The sequence below is a fragment of the Bufo bufo genome, chromosome 1 (assembly GCF_905171765.1).
Source record: "Bufo bufo chromosome 1, aBufBuf1.1, whole genome shotgun sequence".
NCBI classification, from domain to species: domain Eukaryota; kingdom Metazoa; phylum Chordata; class Amphibia; order Anura; family Bufonidae; genus Bufo; species Bufo bufo.
Genome location: NC_053389.1, coordinates 230,768,507 through 230,789,853, shown reverse-complemented (window position 1 = coordinate 230,789,853; position 21,347 = coordinate 230,768,507). Strand labels below are relative to the sequence as shown.

General features: G+C 48.2%; 1 protein-coding gene across 1 annotated transcript in view; it reads right to left on the bottom strand.

Annotated features, from left to right (window-relative positions):
- The window catches only part of CCDC77 (coiled-coil domain containing 77), a 47,316-nt gene extending 35,904 nt beyond the window's left edge, over positions 1 to 11,412 (bottom strand). The window contains exon 1 of the mRNA XM_040436430.1: positions 11,144 to 11,412. The gene's annotated coding sequence lies outside the window, so the exon portion shown is untranslated. The remainder of the gene's footprint in view (positions 1 to 11,143) is intronic.
- Positions 11,413 to 21,347: the final 9,935 nt, after the last annotated feature.

Here is a 21,347-nt window from a genome sequence, read left to right as displayed (position 1 = left end):
AATGTTTCACGTATTCTATAGAAAGTACTTCTCAGCTGAGCAGTGTCCGTGGAATACAGAGGACAAAAAAACAGACACATGGACCAAACATGGATATCTTCATAGACGAAACACGAATGGATTTATCCATGAACCTCAAACAAACACAGAAATGTGAATGAGGCCTGAGGATCATTTCATTTTTTAAGGGATTTTCAATGACAAATCGGTTGTAACATTTATCCCCTATCCACAGGGGAAACTTTTTTCCTGTGTCCGTGAAAAAAAAAGAGGAAGGTGTCGGTGATTTTTTTGAGGCTTGATTAGAATATTTCTGAGGTAATTATCAAAATTTTACAGCTCATAGTAAATACTTTTCCAATATGTCCGTAAGAAATATTGCGTTGCGTGAAAATCGCAGCATGTTCTATACACTGTGTGCAGAATTATTAGGCAAATGAGTATTTTGACCACATCATCCTCTTTATGCATGTTGTCTTACTCCAAGCTGTATAGGCTCGAAAGCCTACTACCAATTAAGCATATTAGGTGATGTGCATCTCTGTAATGAGAAGGGGTGTGGTCTAATGACATCAACACCCTATATTAGGTGTGCATAATTATTAGGCAACTTCCTTTCCTTTGGCAAAATGGGTCAAAAGAAGGACTTGACAGGCTCAGAAAAGTCAAAAATAGTGAGATATCTTGCAGAGGGATGCAGCACTCTTAAAATTGCAAAGCTTCTGAAGCGTGATCATCGAACAATCAAGCGTTTCATTCAAAATAGTCAACAGGGTCGCAAGAAGCGTGTGGAAAAACCAAGGCGCAAAATAACTGCCCATGAACTGAGAAAAGTCAAGCGTGCAGCTGCCAAGATGCCACTTGCCACCAGTTTGGCCATATTTCAGAGCTGCAACATCACTGGAGTGCCCAAAAGCACAAGGTGTGCAATACTCAGAGACATAGCCAAGGTAAGAAAGGCTGAAAGACGACCACCACTGAACAAGACACACAAGCTGAAACGTCAAGACTGGGCCAAGAAATATCTCAAGACTGATTTTTCTAAGGTTTTATGGACTGATGAAATGAGAGTGAGTCTTGATGGGCCAGATGGATGGGCCCGTGGATGGATTGGTAAAGGGCAGAGAGCTCCAGTCCGACTCAGACGCCAGCAAGGTGGAGGTGGAGTACTGGTTTGGGCTGGTATCATCAAAGATGAGCTTGTGGGGCCTTTTCGGGTTGAGGATGGAGTCAAGCTCAACTCCCAGTCCTACTGCCAGTTTCTGGAAGACACCTTCTTCAAGCAGTGGTACAGGAAGAAGTCTGCATCCTTCAAGAAAAACATGATTTTCATGCAGGACAATGCTCCATCACACGCGTCCAAGTACTCCACAGCGTGGCTGGCAAGAAAGGGTATAAAAGAAGAAAATCTAATGACATGGCCTCCTTGTTCACCTGATCTGAACCCCATTGAGAACCTGTGGTCCATCATCAAATGTGAGATTTACAAGGAGGGAAAACAGTACACCTCTCTGAACAGTGTCTGGGAGGCTGTGGTTGCTGCTGCACGCAATGTTGATGGTGAACAGATCAAAACACTGACAGAATCCATGGATGGCAGGCTTTTGAGTGTCCTTGCAAAGAAAGGTGGCTACATTGGTCACTGATTTGTTTTTGTTTTGTTTTTGAATGTCAGAAATGTATATTTGTGAATGTTGAGATGTTATATTGGTTTCACTGGTAAAAATAAATAATTGAAATGGGTATATATTTGTTTTTTGTTAAGTTGCCTAATAATTATGCACAGTAATAGTCACCTGCACACACAGATATCCCCCTAAAATAGCTAAAACTAAAAACAAACTAAAAACTACTTCCAAAAATATTCAGCTTTGATATTAATGAGTTTTTTGGGTTCATTGAGAACATGGTTGTTGTTCAATAATAAAATTAATCCTCAAAAATACAACTTGCCTAATAATTCTGCACTCCCTGTATTCTGTGTTTTTCACGCAGCCCTGGCCCCAAAGAAGTGAATAGGGCTGCGTGAAAAACGCATTGCACCCGCAAGCAAGTGCGGGTGCGATGCGTTTTTCACTGATGGTTGCATCAAAACAGGAAAAAAGGAGATTTTTGTGAAACTCACCTGTAAAATCTTTTTCTCGTAATTTCCATTGGGGGACACAGACCATGGGTATAGCTTAGAGATATTACTAGGAGGGACACTATGCAAAAAAAGAAGCTCCTCCTCCTCGGGCTATACCCCCAGGCACCTCCAGGAGAACTTCAGTCGTTGCAAAAGCAGTAGGAGAAGGAGAACGGAAACAAAACATTATGGAAACCATCACACAGCACACCCTAAGGCGTAAACCAAAAAAAGGGGGCGGGAGCTGTGTCCCCCAATGGAAATTACGAGAAAAAGATTTTACAGGTGAGTTTCACAAAAATCTCCTTTTCTCGTTCATTCCATTGGGGGACACAGACCATGGGACGTCCCAAAGCAGTCCATGGGGTGGGAAAAAAGAACAAATCCAACACCGCCAGGAATAAACGTCCAGTAGTCAAACCGGAACCACAGCCTGCAATACCCTGCGCCCAAGAGCAGCATCAGCCGAGGCCAGAGAGTGTAACTGATAAAACTTTGTGAAAGTATGTAAGGACGACCAAGTGGCCGCCTTACACAACTGGGAAACGGATGCGCGATTGCGTCTAGCCCAGGAAGCACCCACTGCCCTTGTGGAGTGAGCGGTAATCCGCGACGGCGGAACGTGGCCGCGAGCGCGATATGCCGCAGCAATAGCGGAACGGATCCACCGCGCCACGGTGACCTTGGAAGCCGCCAGGCCCTTACGGGACCCTTCAGGAATCACAAAGAGAGAGTCTGAACGCCGGAAGGAAGCGGTAGCCCCCAGGTACACCTTCAGGGCCCTGACGACGTCCAGGGAGTGGAGAGCGCATTCCTTGGGGTTCACCGGAGAAGGACAAAAAGAGGGCAGGACAAGATCCTCGTTAAGGTGGAAGGGAGAAACCACCTTGGGCAAAAAAAGAAGGCACCGGTCTGAGCACCACCTTATCCTGGTGAAAGACCAGAAAAGGTTCCCGGCAGGAAAGTGCGGCCAGCTCCGAAACTCGCCTGATGGAGGTTATGGCCACCAGAAAAACTACCTTCCAGGTGAGTAAAACCAGAGAGATCTCCCTCAGAGGTTCAAAAGGCGCCGCCTGAAGGGCGCGCAGAACCAAGTTGAGATCCCAGGGGGGCAAGGGAGGCACATACGGAGGAACCGAATGCGCCACCCCCTGCAGGAAGGTTTTTACAGGTCTCAAAAAGGCAATGGACCTCTGAAAAAAGATAGCCAAAGCAGAAACCTGACCCTTTAAAGAACTGAGCGACAGACCCATGTCGAGGCCGGACTGGAGAAAAGACAGCACCACTGGGACAGAGAAACGTAGGGGCGAGTAGCCCGATTTCTCACAAAACACCAGGAAGGCCTTCCAGGTGCGATAATAGATTCGTGAAGAAGCCGGCTTTCGAGCCCTGATCATGGTTCTTACCACCGCATCAGAGAAGCCTCTCTTCCTCAGGATGGCGGTCTCAACAGCCACGCCGTTAAACGCAGCTGCCGTGAATTCTGGTGGAAGAGCGGCCCCTGAGACAAGAGATCCTCTCTGTCGGGCAGAGGCCACGGGACGTCCGCCAACATACGAGCGACGCTGGAGAACCAGGCGCGACGAGGCCAATCCGGAGCGACGAGAATGGTTGGTATCCCCTCCGCCTCGATCTTGCGCAGCACCTTCGGCAACAGAGGAATCGGAGGGAAGACGTAAAGGAGGCTGAACCGCTGCCATGGAAATACCAGCGCGTCCACCCCGTCCGCCCGTGGGTCTCGAGCGCGGGCAAGATACACCGGCACCTTGTGGTTGAGCCGGGAAGCCATCAAATCTACGTCCGGACGGCCCCATCGGTGGCAGATGTCCTCGAACACCTCCGGATGGAGAGACCACTCTCCCGGATCCACCTTGGTGCGACTCAGAAAATCCGCCGTCCAATTGTCGACTCCCGGGATGTACACTGCCGACAATACTGGAACATGAGACTCCGCCCATAAGAGGATCCTCGCTACTTCCCGCATTACTGCCCGACTGCGAGTCCCGCCCTGATGGTTGACATAAGCCACAGCCGTGGCATTGTCCGACTGAACCCGCACCGGGCGAGTCGCCAGGAGAGGAGTCCAATGGGAGAGGGAGTGGAAAATCGCCCTCAATTCCAAAACGTTTATCGGGAGACGGGATTCCTCCGTCGACCAGACACCCTGAACTGTGAGGTTCCGGAGAACACCTCCCCAACCGATGAGGCTGGCGTCGGTGGTGACTATCGTCCAGGAGAACGGAAGGAAGGACTTTCCTGACGATAGGTTCAGGGGAGACTGCCACCAAGGGAGAGACGCTCGAACTTGCCGGGACAGACGAACAGGAGTGTCTAGACCCCGAGGGTTCTTGTTCCAGAGGGCAAGGATCATCTGTTGTAGCGGACGAGTGTGAAATTGGGCGTACGGAATCGCCTCGAAAGAGGAGACCATAAGGCCCAGCACCCGCATGCACTCCCGAATGGTGGGACGTGGAGAGCGTAGAAGGAGCACCATTGCCAGACGAATCTGGGAAGCCTTGGAATCTGGAAGAAACACCCGAGAAATCGAGGTGTCCAAGATCATCCCCAGGAACGAGAGTCTCTGGGAGGGGTGCAGAGAGGACTTGGGGAGATTGATCAGCCATCCGAACCGTTCCAGGGATTGAACCGTGATTCGGATGCTGTCCTCGGCCTGTGGAAGAGACGGAGCTTTTATCAAGATGTCGTCTAGGTATGGTAACAAAGAGATGCCCCTGGTGCGAAGAAGCGCCATGAGAGGCGCCAGAATCTTCGTAAAAAACTCGAGGGGCGGTTGCCAACCCAAAAGGTAGGGCGACGAACTGGTAATGACGCCCCCCTATGGCAAAGCGCAGAAAGCGATGGTGGGACTCTGCAATAGGGACGTGCAAGTAGGCGTCTTGAATGTCCACAGACGCGAGAAATTCTCCTGGAAGCAGAGAAGCAATAACGGAGCGAAGGGACTCCATGCGAAACTTCCGCACCCGTAGAAACTTGTTGAGAAGTTTTAGATCCAAGATTGGACGCACTGACCCCTCTTTCTTTGGAACAACGAACAGGTTTGAGTAAAAACCTGTCCCTTGCTCTTCTGGGGGAACGGGGGAAATGACACCACGGTCCAGAAGAGAGGAGACCGCAAAAAAGAGGTCCGAGGCCCTGGCTGGATCCCCCGGAACGCGAGAAGGGAAAAAACGTTCCGGCGGGCTGGACGCGAACTCCAACTTGTAGCCGGACGTCACCACTTCCAGAGCCCAGGCGTCCTGAACGTGAGCCCTCCAGACCTGTTGAAAGGAGAGCAGACGGCCCCCCACCACGAGGGGTGGGGGCACCCCTTCATGCGGAGGGTTGCTTGGGAGCAGGAGGACGGGCTGACTGCGCCCGAGGCCGCCAAGAAGGCTGGGGCTTGAAGAAAGGCTTCTTGCGGGAGTCCTGGGACCCCCCTGCCGATGAGGACGACGGCGTCCTGGCAGTGGAGAAGCGACGAAAGGACTGGCCCCGGAAACCTGAAGGCCGAGACCGAAAGGGACGCTTGGTCCTGGGCTGGGGTAGATGAGTGCTCTTGCCCCCTGTTGCGGCAGAAATGAATTCATCTAGTTGAGCCCCAAAGAGCCTGGACCCTTCAAAGGGAAGGTTAGCGAGGGATCGCTTGGATGAGGCATCAGCATCCCACACCTTCAGCCAGACCTCCCTGCGCTGAATGACAGAGAGGGCCGAAATACGGGCAAAGAGGGAGCCGATGTCCATTGAAGCCTCACAGAGATATTTAGACGCTTGAGACATCTGGATGATAAAATCCAGAGTATCTGCAGAGGCGTCCTGCTCTGACAGATCCTGGTGGTGGCGCTGCAACCACGTTGTAAGGGCTCTGGCGACCCAAGCCGACGCAAAGGCCGGTCGCAGGGAAGCGCCCGCCAGCGAGAAGATGGATTTGGAAAGCGAATCCCAACGTCTGTCCACCGCATCCTGCAGAGAGGAACCGTCTAGGACGGGAAGGGCCGTGTTCTTGGCTAACCTGGCCACCGGAGGATCTACCTTAGGGGAAGAAGTCCACTTTTCCACTGTGTCAGCTGGAAAAGGATAAAGCGTATCCATACGCTTGGTGGCCGAAAATTTTTGATTAGGTCGATCCCAAGCTTTTGATAGGACCGCAGTGAATTCCTCGTGAATAGGGAACACGGCGGACTCCTGTTTCTTGGGTGGAAAAAGGGAGAACTCCCGACTAGTGGAGGGAGGAGAATCCCCTTGTATATTAAAAGTGTCACGGACAGCTGCCACCAACTCGGTTACCATGGTGGAAAGCTTAGGCAGGGGTTCCCGCTCCGTGACTTCGTCCGATCCGGACAATTCCCCATCGGATTTGCGCTCCCTGCGAGGGGGAGAGTCAACCGGGCATGCCTCAAGGCGAGGGGGAGAAGCGGAGTCATCCGAGGAGGAATGCTGCCGCTCACGCTGCCTTTTAGAAGTCAGACGCCCTCTGTGAGAGTCGCTGAGAGGGGATGGAGTGGTGGATGCCACTGGAGTAGTAGCCGCCATGCGCTCCATGAAGGACATGGCTGCCTTGGCAACTAAGGCCAGATCAGCTGCCGCATTAGACATGGCGGAGGCCCAGGCGGGTACCGCTGGATCCGCAGGGGCAGAGGGAGGACCGGGCTGAGCAAGAGAAGGAGGCTGATCCTGTCCGGGAGCAGGGCATGAGTCACAGGAACCAGTGACAGAAAAAGGCCTAAGGCATATTTTACATGACTCCAGTGGAGCCTGAGAGGAAGCCTTGGAAGGCTTAGGGGCCCCAGGTTTAGGCATGATGGTATTCCAAAAAAGATTTCCTACCAGGTTGCTGCAATTCCTACCACCCAGGCAACAGCAGAAGTCTCCGGTCACCGAGAACTGAGGAGCTGCACGGCCGCAATCCAGCAGAGTCTCCGGCGTAGGGAGAGACAGAGCTGGACGCCGAGGCTCCGCCCCCTTGGACGCGTCATTGCGGCGCGAAATAAGCGCGCGCGCGCATTTCAAATACACCCCTTCGCCAGAAACGGCGCAGCGGGGGTTAATATCGGGAGGAGCAGGCCGGCGGGAGCTGCAGAGAGCGCAGCGGCCATAAGATAAAATACACTCCTTCAGTGCCAAGATTGCCGCCGATGCGGCCATAGTCTGAGCTGCAGGCAGGTATCAGTGGAATCACCAGCCCTCCCCAGAAAGGCCCCCTCCCAACGGGAAAAAATGCCCCCAGCCGGTCCTTCTCTAGCTCACCTCAGGTCACAGAGCGCCAGACAGACGACATGAAGGGGTGGGGGGAGGGGGGGGAAAGGAGGGAGATTGAAGCAGGCAATACTTATCTGCACAGCATGCTCCCTCGATGTCCAGACCAGCAGGGATTCACCTCTTCAGACGTCTGACTCCAATCAAGGAGAGCAGTGCTCTGGTGGAGGGTAGGCAGCAGGTGTCCCAGCAGCTGGTGGGATGCCAGAGCTAACATGTCGAGTCTGGATCCACTTTTCTTCTGTGGGGGAATGGGAGGTAGCCAGGAACCTTCAGAAGACCGTGGCAGACCCTCCACAGGGGCCAGGAAAGCGCAATGCTGACCTGCGTCCCCATCTGAAACCAGAAAAAAATAACAAACAGGAGAAGAATAAATGTCAACCTCCTTGAACGGACACTAAGCAAAGACTGAAGTTCTCCTGGAGGTGCCTGGGGGTATAGCCCGAGGAGGAGGAGCTTCTTTTTTTGCATAGTGTCCCTCCTAGTAATATCTCTAAGCTATACCCATGGTCTGTGTCCCCCAATGGAATGAACGAGAAAAAAAAAAGAACTGAACGCAATTGCAGACAAAACTGACTGAACGTGCTTGCAAAATAGTGCCTCAGGCCCCTTTCACACGAGTGAGTTTTCCACGCGAGTGCAATGCGTGACGTGAATGCATAGCACCCGCACTGAATCCTGACCCATTCATTTCAATGGGTCTGTGTACATGAGCGTTGTTTTTCACGCACCAGTTCTGCGTTGCGTGAAAATCGCAGCATGTTCTATATTCTGCGTTTTTCACGCAGCCCCATTCACTTCTATGGGGCCAGGGCTGCGTGAAAAACGCATTGCATCCGCAAGCAAGTGCGGGTGCGATGCGTTTTTCACTGATGGTTGCTAAGGCCACTTTCAACGCATTGTACCCGCACTGAATAGCGACCCATTCATTTCTATGGGGCTGTTCACATGAGCGGTGATTTTCACGCATCACTTATGCGTTGCGTGAAAATCGCAGCATGCTCTATATTCTGCATTTTTCACGCAACGCAGGCCCCATAGAAGTGAATAGGGTTGCGTGAAAATCGCAAGCATCCGCAAGCAAGTGCGGATGTGGTGCGATTTTCAAGCACGGTTGCTAGGAGACGATCGGGGTGGAGACCCGTTCATTATTATTTTCCCTTATAATATGGTTATAAGGGAAAATAATAGCATTCTGAATACAGAATGCATAGTAAAATAGCACTGGAGGGGTTAAAAAAAATATAAAAAATTATTTAACTCACCTTAGTCCACTTGATCGCGAAGCCCGGCTTCTCGTCTGTCTCCTTTGTTGAACAGGACCTGTGGTGAGCATTAATTACAGGAACAGGACCTGTGATGACGTCACTCCGGTCATCACATGATCTTTTACCATGGTGATGGATCATGTGATGACCAGAGTGACGTCACCACAGGTCCTTTTCCTGTAATTAATGCTCACCACAGGTCCTGTTCAACAAAGGAGACAGACGAGAAGCCGGGCTTCGCGATCAAGTGGACTAAAGTGAGTTAAATAATTTATTTATTTTAACCCCTCCAGCGCTATTTTACTATGCATTCTGTATTCAGAATGCTATTATTTTCCCTTATAACCATGTTATAAGGGAAAATAATACAATCTACAGAACACCGATCCCAAGCCCGAACTTCTGTGAAGAAGTTCGGGTTTGGGTACCAAACATACGCGATTTTTCTCACGCGAGTGCAAAACGCATTACAATGTTTTGCACTCGCGCTGAAAAATCGCGGGTGTTCCCGTAACGCACCCGCACATTTTCCCGCAACGCCCGTGTGAAAGAGGCCTAAGAGATGTTGTTTGTAAACCTTAAGCTTTTTATCACGCGCCTGAAAAACGCATCAAAACGCATTGCACCCGCGTGGAAAAAACTGAACTAAACGCAATCGCAGATAAAACTGACTGAACTTGCTTGCCAAATGGTGCGAGTTTCACTGAACGCACCCTGAACGCATCCGGACCTAATCTGTCACGCTCGTGTGAAAGGGGCTTTAGGCCCCTTTCACACGGGCGTTGCAGGAAAATGTGCGGGTGCATTACGGGAACACCCGCAATTTTTCCGCGCGAGTGCAAAACATTGTAATGCGTTTTGCACTCGCGTGAAAAAAATCACGCATGTTTGGTACTCAAACCCAAACTTCTTCACAGAAGTTCGGGCTTGGGATCGGTGTTCTGTAGATTGTATTATTTTCTCTTATAACATGGTTATAAGGGAAAATAATAGCATTCTGAATGCAGAATGCATAGTAAAATAGCCCTGGAGGGGTTAAAAAAATAAATAAAAATTATTTAACTCACCTTAGTCCACTTGATCGCGAAGCCCGGCTTCTCGTCTGTCTCCTTTGTTGAAATGGACCTGTGGTGAGCATTAATTACAGGAAAAGGACCTGTGGCGACGTCACTCCGGTCATCACATGATCCATCACCATGGTAAAAGATCATGTGATGACCGGAGTGACATCATCACAGGTCCTGTTCCTGTAATTAATGCTCACCACAGGTCCTGTTCAACAAAGGAGACAGAAGAGATGCCGGCTTCACGATCAAGTGGATTAAGGTGAGTTAAATAATTTTTTATTTTTTTTTAACCCCTCCAGCGCTATTTTACTATGCATTCTGTATTCAGAATGCTATTATTTTCCATTATAACCATGTTATAAGGGAAAATAATAACGATCGGGTCTCCATCCCGATCGTCTCCTAGCAACCGTGCGTGAAAATCGCACCGCATCCGCACTTGCTTGCGATTTTCACGCAACCCAATTCACTTCTATGGGGCCTGCGTTGCGTGAAAAACGCAGAATATACAGCATGCTGCGATTTTCACGCAACGCATAAGTGATGCGTGAAAATCACCGCTCATGTGAACAGCCCCATAGAAATGAATGGGTCGGTATTCAGTGCGGGTGCAATGCGTTCAATTCGCGCGGAATACTCGCCCGTGTGAAAGTGGCCTTAGCAACCATCAGTGAAAAACGCATCGCACCCGCACTTGCTTGCGGATGCAATGCGTTTTTCACGCAGCCCTGGCCCCATAGAAGTGAATGGGGCTGCGTGAAAAACGCAGAATATAGAACATGCTGCGATTTTCTCGCCCGTGTGAAAGGGGCCTTACAGTTCGGGAATGTATTGGATAATACTGACACATTGAACTCGTTTATCAGGGTCTGGCCTTAGCGTGTGCGGATGAAATTTTTTTAATATCCCATTCACTTTGCAGCTACTGTAATAATCTGTGGATTTTCCGCCCACAAATCCAGACAGGAAACCTGCTACATGTGAAAATGTCCAACCTGGAACATTTCTCATGGATCCATACAGCTTCCTGTTATACAGAACGGGGGGCACAGGACTCGTGATCTCAGCCCCCGGACCCTCCCCACAGATCTGACATGTCAACTGTCCTATGGATGTTCTAGATCAGAGGGGCCCTTTAATAAACCGTAGCCACCAATCCCAGCAGATATCTACCTATATTTTGCCATACCTTTGGCGGTGGAGTATTTTTTTTCACACCATATGAATGGAATGAGGTTATTTTTTTTCAGGGGTGAAATGACATTAAGAAGAAGGGGGTTCAGAAGAAACATTATACCATTTACCCTATCATTACTATGTAAAAAGTTCCCCATAGCAACCTGTCATGTCTTGAACTACATATTGCATAGGCAGCAACAGTCAGCTGGGTTTATAGGCACTTTCTAATAGGTAACAAGCTGTATACGCACCGGACTGGATCAGAACCGCAGCTCGCTGCACACTCCGCGGGTCCACAGCCGCCTCTGTCACACTGTACAACTGAAAACCAAACAAGCCGCTGTGCGAGCAACAGCCAATAGCAGAGCCGGTTCATCCGGAGCCAATCTGAAGCAGTTTCATTGCTTACAAGCGCCCGGTGGTCGATGGGAAATGTAGTTCGGGTGTTAGGGAAGGCGAACTGTACATGGCAGCTGTGCATTTATATATCATAACATAAAACAGTGGAAGGTAGCGAAAAAAGAGCGCAGTTTAAAAACGGGACTGAACCTATCCCATTTGTGCTTTCATTTTTGCACTCTGCCTAAGAGAAATGAGAGCTGCGGTCTGGTTGGTTGATAGGGACAGCAGCTCTTTAGGGTACTTTCACACTAGCGTTAAAGTTTTCCGGTATTGAGTTTCGTCAAAGGGGCTCAATACCGGAAAAAAAAACGCTTCAGTTTTATCCCTTCTCACACTGGCGTTTTAGCTTTCCGTTTGCGAGATCCGTTCAGGGCTCTCACAAGCGGTCCAAAACGGATCAGTTTTGCCCTAATGCATTCTGAATGGAAAAGGATCCGCTCAGAATGCATCAGTTTGCCTCCGTTCCGTCTCCATTCCACTTTAGAGGCGGACACCAAAACGCTCTCCGGCCAAAATTCTGGAACACTTGCCGGAATGCCGTATCCAGCATTAATTTCCATTGAAATGTATTAATGCCAGATCCAGTACCAAGTGTTCCAGAAAAAAGGATCTGGTTTGCTGGTCTGCACAGACCTTTAAAAATGTGAGAAAATAAATAACGGATCCGCTTTTCTGGATGGCACCGGAGAGACGGATCTGGTATTTCAATGCATTTGTCAGACGGATCCGTAAACAAATGCTATCCGTTTGCATATGGATTTCCGGATCCGGCAGGCAGTTCCGTTGCCGGAATCCTCTAACGCAAGTGTGAAAGTACCCTAAGTTCTCCTCTGTACTACTTAGGCTTTGTTCACATTGGCGTTAGTGGCTTTGCTGCAAATTATAAAATAGCTCTGTGTTCCAACACTACAACAATTTTGGGGAGGGGAGGAGACATTTATCAGAATTTTTTTTTTTTAAGTCACTGGGGGAGATTTATTAAAACTGATGTAAAGGAAAACTGGTTTACGGTACTTTGCCGGTATTGAAATCTGGAAGAAAAAAAAACGCATCAGTTTTGTCCTAATGCATTCTGAATGGAAAGTAATGAATTCAGTATGCATCAGGACGTCTTCCGTTCCGTCCCTTGTACGGTATTTGACAGGACAAAATCACGAAACACTACCGCACTTGCCAGATCCGGCATTAATTTCCATAGAGATGTATTAATGCCGGATCCAGCACAAAGTGTTCCGGAAATTGCTGCATCGCTGGTTTTCCGGTCTGCGCATGTGCCGGGACACAGGTGGAGCGGGTTTCTCTTTTGATCTTTGAAAAAAAAATGAAATACCGGATCCGTTATTCCGTATGAGACACGTCTAACGGATCCGGAAAAGACAGCTTTCCGTTTGTATAGGGATCCGGCAGGCAGTTCCTTTGCCGGAACTGCCTGCCAGATTCTAACAACGCTAGTGTGAAAGTACCCTTAGTTGCCCATATCAACCAATCAGATTCCACCTTTCGTTTTTTAGAGCTCTTCTGGAAAATGAAAGGTGGAATCTGATTGGTTGCTATGGGCAACTAAGCAAGTTTTCCTTTACACCAGTTTTGATAAATCTCCCCCATTTTTCCTTGAGTCTGCGCTGGTGCCAAATTTATCAAACACAGGCCCTTTGATAAATGTGATGCAGCTTTAACCCTTCCTGACGTAGCAATTTTCTATGTTTTCGTTTTTTTACTCCCTGCCTTGCCGGAGCCATAACTTTTAAATTTTTCCGTTCGCATTGCTCTATGGGGCTTGTTTTTTTGCGAGATAAGTGTTACTTTCTAATTACATTTGCTATTGCATACGATGTATTGGGAGGGTGGAAACAATTCAAAATGAGGTGAAACTGGAAAAAAAGCTATTTTGCCATTGTTTTATGGGTTTCATAATTACGACTATCCCTGTAACATAAAAATGACGTTACCTTCAGTATGCGGGTCAGTACGATTACGGCTGTATCACATTTTTATAGTTTTTCTTGTGTTTTAATAACTAAAAAAAAAATAGCTGAAATTTTTCTTTTTTCTTTGCATTGTCATGTTCTGACCCCTATAATTTATGTATAAGGAGCTATTTGAGTGCTCATTTTTTGCAGGGTGATCTTTATTTTTATTGATACCATTTTGGGTTGTGTATTACTTTTTGATCACTTTTTATGCAATTTCTTAGGTGAAACGACAAAAAATCAACCATTTTCATTTTGTTTGCGTTACGCTGTTCACAGTATGGGATAAATACGTTTATATTTTAATACTTTGAGTGTTTTGGGATGTGGAGATGCCTATGATCTTTATTATTTTTATTTGTAGAATTGGGAAAGGGGAGTTATTAGAATTTTTATAAAACCTTTTTTTTTTTTTTTTTACACTTGTTTTTACATTGCAAACCAGTTAGATCTTTCCGAGGTCCATCACAAAAGAACCTGGTGGACATTGTAGGGGTCGGTTCGCACGGCTGATTTTCAAAACACACGTGTAAAAATAAAAAAAAATCAGCGCTGAATCCAAGCAGGTTTTTATGTTTGTTGATGCGTTTTTCAGCAAGTTTTTTGTAAAAGCGTTTTTCAGGCAGATTTTTTTATGCTTTTTATTTAGACTCCACAGCTTCCATAGAAACTCCACGCTTCTTCTTCATCCCAGGAGCCATTTTAGATAACATATAATAGCACATCTGTGGGTTCACTATGAGCTTCAATAATTGCATTAAATTACGCATTAAATGAACCGCGCCTTTTAATGAAAATTTTAGTGATCATCCAGAATTGCACTTTTATGTACCAGAAGAAATAAAACTACACTTCCCTTTTCAAAACTTTATTAAATTCTATAGTACTTTTCCCATAAGCATTTTTGGCAGGTTTTTGCAAAAAAAAAACAAAAAACGTGCGTATGTGCACATCGCAAATGGTGTGTTTTTTTCTGCTTCCCATTAATTTGAATGGGAAGATCAGCACTGTTTCTGCCCCAAGATAGGACATGCTGCTTCTTTTGTACACGCTTGAAAAAGTGCTGACCTTTTCAAATGAATGAGAGGCTGTTTTTAGGTGTTTTTTGACACATTTTACGCATGTAACTGACCCCAAGGGTCCATTCACACGTCCGTATGTGTTGTGCGGATCCACAAAACACGGACACTGGCAATGTGCGGACTGCACATCGCCGGCATGCTTATAGAAAATGCCTTTTCTTGTCCACAATTGCGGACAAGAATAGGACATGTTCTATTTTTTTGCGGAACGGAAGGGCGGATTCGCAAATGCGGATGCGGACAGCACACTACGGCCCCATTGAAAATGAATTGGTCCGCACCTGTTCCGCAAAATTGCGGAACGGATGCAGACCCATTTTGCGGACGTGTGAATGGACCCTTATCCATTCAGCATAGCGCTGTGACTTTTGTTACAAATGGAAGCCACATGTGTGTGATTTGAGCCTGTAATGAGTGAAGCGAGCTTCAGATGCTTCATCCAAAGTCGCTTCGCTCAAAACCTCGGAAAAATACTGTACGGAGATCCGTCTCTGTACAGCGTTAAAGTGTATGGGCTCCGATGAGCCGAAACTGAGCTCGTTTTTAAGTTTTAAAGCGGTTTTCCACTTTAATAAATCAGCTACCGAAGTTATTCAACGAAGTCACGCACAACTTAGCGAATAACTAATTTTTGTTCATACATTCTAATACTGTACGAAGATGGATCTCTGTACAGTTTTATTCTAAAGTTTTGAACGAAGCGACTTCGGATGAAGCATCCAAAGCTCGCTTCGCTCAACACTATGCGCGTCTGTACACTTCTACTTGTTATTTGGGTCAGATAGTATACCAGCATGGGGCTTTCTGAAAGCTTATACCATTGAGCACTGTACAAGCTCCCAGAGCAGCGGAAAGGTCCGTCCTGTACAAAATCCTGCGCACTACATCCTGGTGAATGGCGCATCGCGCGCACTAGATTTTAGACAGGCTTGTATGGGTGTTTCCACTGCTCCGGGATGTCAGACAAGCCACAGAGGCCACCGACGTGGAGAGCTCAACTCATGCACTTAGCTCTCCACCCCTTTGACCTGAATCAGCTCATTTACATATACGTTCTAAGGCCTCCTGCACACGGCCGTTTTTTTTTCCCGTTTACTGGCCGTTGTATACAGAACCATTCATTTCAATGGTTCCGCAAAAAAAAAAACGGAATGTACTCCGTATGCATTCCGTTTCCGTATTTCCGTTCCGTTTTAACATAGAACATGCCATATTATTGCCCGCAAATCACATTCCGTGACTCCATTCAAATCAATGGGTCCGCAAAAAAAAACGGAACACATACGGAAATGCATCCGTATGTCTTCCGTTTCCGTTCCGTTTTTTGCTGAACCATCTATTGAAAATGTTATGCCCAGCCCAATTTTATCTAAGTAATTACTGTATACTGTATATGCCATACGGAAAAACGGAACGGAAAAACGAAACAGAAACACAACGGAAACAAAAACGGAACAACGGATCCGTGAAAAACGGACCGCAAAACACTGAAAAAGCCATACGGTCGTGTGCAATAGGCCTAAAAGTTTTTTTTTACAGGACTGATATAACGGCCGTAACAAAGGGACCATTGAAAACAGCATCAAGAGCTCCATCAAGTACTGGGGGTTGTTTGGGGGCAGAAAGCATGTGATATGTTACTTTGAAAGAACCAAAATGTAGAGTTGTTGCGATACCAAATTTTTGATTCGGTTTCGATACCATGAAAAAGTATTGCGATACTCGATACCATTCGATACCACGCGAAAAAAATAAACAAAAAAAGCCACGTGCATTCCTCATTTTTAAAAATGGCGAATCGCGCAGTTTTTATTTTATTTTTTCTGTTCCGGCATTCACCACCTAGATTTTTTTTTTATATTTTAATAGTTTGGACTTTTCTGACGTGGCGATGTAATATGTTTATTTATATATTTTATATGTGAAATTGGGAAAAGGGGGGTGATTTATACTTCATATTTTAGTGGGTTTTTTTTTTTTCACTTTTTATTTAATAACTATTTCCCCCCTTAGGGGCTAGAACCTGGGATCTTTCATCCCTTTTCCTATTCACCCTGATAGATCTCTATCAGGGTGAATAGGACTCCACACTGTCCCTGCTGCTCTGTGCTTTGTGCACACAGCATCAGGGATGTTACCATGGCAACCAGGGCTTCTGTAGCGTCCTGGCTGCCATGGTAACGGATCGGAGCCCCAGGCTTACACAGCTGGGGCTCCGATCAGAAGCTGCCACTGCACCACCAATGAGGGGGAGTGGAGAGGTCCCTGTGGCCACTGCCACCAATGATTTTAATACTGGAGGGTTGAGAGGGGCCGGCGCACTGTGCCACCAATGATTTTAATGGGATGGGGGGATTGAGGGGGAGGGGGTGCACTGCACCACCAATGATTTTACCCCTTTATACAGGAGGCGGGTACTAGCAGATCAGCGGCAGTTAACTGCCGCTGATCGCAGCTCCCTGTCAGGGGCAGGGTGCCGGCAATGCGATTCTGTTGCCGGCACCCGCCTCCTGTATGTGTTAAAGACTGACTACTGTATATGAGTCCAGACTTTCACTATTAGGCCACACAGAGTGGCGCCCAGCGATGTCTCAGCACTCACCATTTAGTCCTGGGCGCCGCTCCGTTCGCCCGCAGTGCCCCATTACTGTCTCCTCTCCTGCTCCACATGCTGCTGATTACTATCGGAGCGATGGGAGGAGACATCAGCTTCACTAGTGGGCGTTCCTTCTCCCTGGCTGTAGCGCTGTCCAATCGCAGCGCAGGGAAAAGGAACGCCCACTAGTGAAGCTGATGTCTCCTCCCATCGCTCCGATAGTAATCCTATCATGGTGGCGCAGTGCGCCCGCCCCTCCTCCGCCCCTCTCTTCTCATTGCCGCCCCTCCTCCAGCCCCTCTCTTCTCATTGCCGCCCCTCCTCCGCCCCTCTCTTCTCATTGCCGCCCCTCCTCCACCCCCTCTCTTCTCATTGCCGCCCCTCCTCCGCCCCCCCCTTCTCATTGCCGCCCCTCCTCCGTCCCTCTCTTCTCATTGGTGGCGGCGGGCAGCAGCACAGGGGGAGGGAGGACAGCTTCCTTCTCCCCGTGCTGCTGAGAGAGAACATGAGCGCGCCGATAGCAGCGCGCTCATGTTCAGAGATACTAGACTGCGCAGAAGCGCAGCCCAGTATCGAAAAAACGGAAATCCCGGTATCGTATCGATACCGGGACAAAAGTATCGATTGGGTATCGAAATTTCGATACCCGCAACAACCCTACCAAAATGATATAAAATATTCACATGTAAGCTGTTACTATAATAAAAAAAACTTTGATAGAAGTGTCTATGATAAGACTTGATATAAAGGACTAGACCAGGGATCAGTGACCTTCGGCACTCCAGCTGCTGTGCAACTACAACTCCTAACATTTTCTTGGCTGTTCTTGTAACTCCCATAGAAGTGAAAGGAGGATTCTGGGAGTTGTAGTTTCAGAACAGCTGGTGGTTGATGATCCCTGGTCTAGACAACGAAATATCCAGCAAACTTTTCTGGCTCTGATAGTTGGGTAACAGAATGATAGCTCCTAGTGTGATAAACACCTACCCACTCCTGTGCTTTAGTACCAGTAAGCAGTGATGGCCAGTTCGCCCGCGAACACATGCGATCTGCCATCTTAACTCACAAGTCCGGCGATGAACAGGTAAGTCCTTACCTGCGCCGCGAGCCGGTCTGAAACAAATGCGGTCACCGGGAGCAGGCAGTTCCGAGAACAGCCGCCGGGGGCCTTCATCGGGCTGTTCTCGGAACTGCCTGCTCCCGGTGACCGCATTTGTTTCAGACCGGATCGCGGCGCAGGTAAGGGCTTACCTGTCCATTGCCGGACTTGTGAGTTAAGATGGCAGCCCGCATGTGTTCGCGGCTCGGATGCGGACCCATTCACTTCAATGGGGCCGCAAAAGATGCAGACAGCACTCCGTGTGCTGTCCGCATCCATTTCTCCGTTCCGTGGTCCGCTAAAAAAATATAACGTGTCCTATTCTTGTCTGCGTTTTGCAGACAAGAATAGGCAGTTATATCAATGGCTGTCCGTGCCGGACGCCATGCGTGTTTTGCGGATCTGCGATTTGCGGACCGCAAAACACACAACGGTCGTGTGCATGAGGCCTAAATAAAAGGAGCTTGCCCTAATAGTTGGCGGTCTCCCTGAAAAGGGTGACCCAGTTTAGCAGAAATAATTCTCCCTTTCCAATGCTTTGTCCCAGGACTACCAATAAAAGCTAGAATTTAAAGGTAGCCTTGGTGTGGTGGTCTTTGCTGTCACCTCCAAACCCGATTTAAAAGTATACCACCATATAGGGCAGGTGCCCTGAATCAAAACCATACCCAGGGGCTGATTAGCTATAGACCTTACAGGGAAATTTCCCCGTGGGCCGATGGCCGAGGGGCACACAAGCCCTCTTGATGGACGCAGGCCAGCCTCAATGGCCACAGTTGAATACTGTGGTTGGGGGGGGGGGGGGGGGCAGCATTTTGTGCTGCACTGTGGTATTTGGTTCTGCTGGGGCGGTGTTCTGTTCTGCACTATGGTGTTGCAGGCACTTCTGTCAGTCTGGACCCGCCTACAACATGGGACCACTTTTAAGTTTTTTTTCCAGGGCCACTTTAAGTTCCCGATCCGCCCCGGACCATACCTTGTATAGTTGTGTTGTGAAAATCCGATCCTGTAATCCTGAGGGTGCCACTGCTCCGCCAGTAATGCTGCCCACAGCACCTCCCTTTCTTGTATGATTGACAGTCCCTGAGATTTCAGAGCTGGTAGTGATGGTGCACCAAACAGAGTGCCCCGCCCACAGTGCACTCAAAACGTAATTTGCACAAAAATAAAAAGAGCTAAATTGACACTGTGGCCCCTTCATTCGGAGGATTGGTGGAAGTTCCAGGGGTCACAAGGTGACGGTATAGTTTATTTATAAGAGGCAGCCGCTCTGAGATGAATCATTCAAGGGCTTTTTCTGCAGATCCTAAACAGAACAGCCCCCGCCCTGCACGATACAGCTCAGGGCAAGGGAGAGGGAATGCTCATCGCAGAGGGGGTGAGAGCATTCTGCTAAACAATGTGGGATAATCAGAAGATCAGGAACATCCAGCACATAAAGTCTTGAATCTTTATTTCATGACATCAACATGGATACAGTCTTCGATACACTTGCTGACTCGGTTCGATCAAATAGATCTTATTCATGGCATGTTTTACACTGAAACATACCGTACTCCTTCAAATACTAACTGGCATAAGTAAATTAGCCTAATCTGATCCATTTGTGCGCTCCTTTATGGCTCATGCACATGGCCGTATTTTTAATCCGCATTTTTTCCGGATTAGGCTACTTTTACACTCGCGTTTTGTGCGGATCTGCACAAACGCTTCTGTTCAGATAATACAACCGCATGCATCCGTTCAGAACGGATCCGTTTGTATTATCTTTAACATAGCCAAAACGGATCCGTCATGACTTGAACACCATTGAAAGTCAATGGGGGACGGATCCGTTTTCTATTGTGCCCTATTGTGTCAGTGAAAACGGATCCGTCCCCATTGAACTTACATTGTGTGTCAGGACGGATCAGTTTGGCTCAGTTTCGTCAGACGGACACCAAAGCGGAACGGAACCAAACTGAGGCATTCTGAGCCGATGCTTTTCCATTCAGAATGCATTAGGGCAAAACTGATCCGTTTTGGACCGCTTGTGAGAGCCCTGAACGGATCTCGCAAACGGAAAGCCAAAACGCCAGTGTGAAAGTAGCCTAAGGCTACTTTCACACCTGCGTTCAGGTGTCCGCTCGTGAGCTCCGTTTGAAGGCTCTCACAAGCGGCCCTGAACGCAGCCGTCCGGCACTAATGCATTCTCAATGGAGGCGGATCCGCTGAGAATGCATCCGCCTGCCAGCGCTCAGCCTCCGCTCCGCTCAGTGAGCGGACACCTGAACGCTGCTTGCAGCGTTCGGGTGTCCGCCTGGCCATGCGGAGGCGAGCGGATCCGTCCAGACTTATAATGTAAGTCAATGGGGGCGGATCCGCTTGAAGATGACACCATATGGCTCAATCTTCAAGCGGATCCGTTCCCCATTGACTTTCAATGTAAAGTCTGAACGGATCCGCTCAGGCTACTTTCACACTTAGAAATTTTTCTAAGTTATAATGCAGACAGATCCGTTCTGAACGGATGCAAACGTCTGCATTATCGGAGCGGATCCGTCTGATGAAACATCAGACGGACCCGCTCCGAACGCTAGTGTGAAAGTAGCCTAAGATGTGCCATTCCTTTCAATGGGGCCGCAAAAGATGCAGACAGCACACCGTGTCCTGTTCACATCCATATGTCTGTCAGGCGTAAATGTTAGTACATTTGCAAGTCGCTTCGCTCAAAACCCCCACCCCCCCCCCAACTGATGGACGCAGCATAAGGCTAGGGCTACACGGCGACAAAACGGGTACAACTACACTGCGACATTCATATAGTGCAACATTTTTTATAATGATAGTCAATGGGGTTGCACTGCGATGGGGACAGTTGCACAAAAATCCAACTTGGGTGACACCATTGACTATTATTCTAAAAAATGGTGCGCCACTTTTCTGTGACACGTCACAGTGCCTAAAACCGGCTGTGCGACCAAATATTGTCGCATGGTCGGTGTAGAAAAGAGGACTTGCAAGTCCCTTAGTAGATGTCCCCCTGTGTGTGTCTGCATGCCAACCAAGTAGAAACCAGGCAGCAGGAGATCCGACATTGACTCGTGCTCGGGCCTATAGACTTTCGATTCCGTCCGTCTCATCTCCTCTCCTGCGGATATGTGAGCACTTCTCTCTCCTCATTCTAGCGATCAGTGGTGGGGGGGGGGTCCCAGCGCTCACACCACCACCGATCAAAACTTTTGATATATCTCTATACCATAAAAAAAGTTTTATGGAAAAAAAAAACGGCCCCATTATTGATTGTTCAACCATCATCCTGCTTCC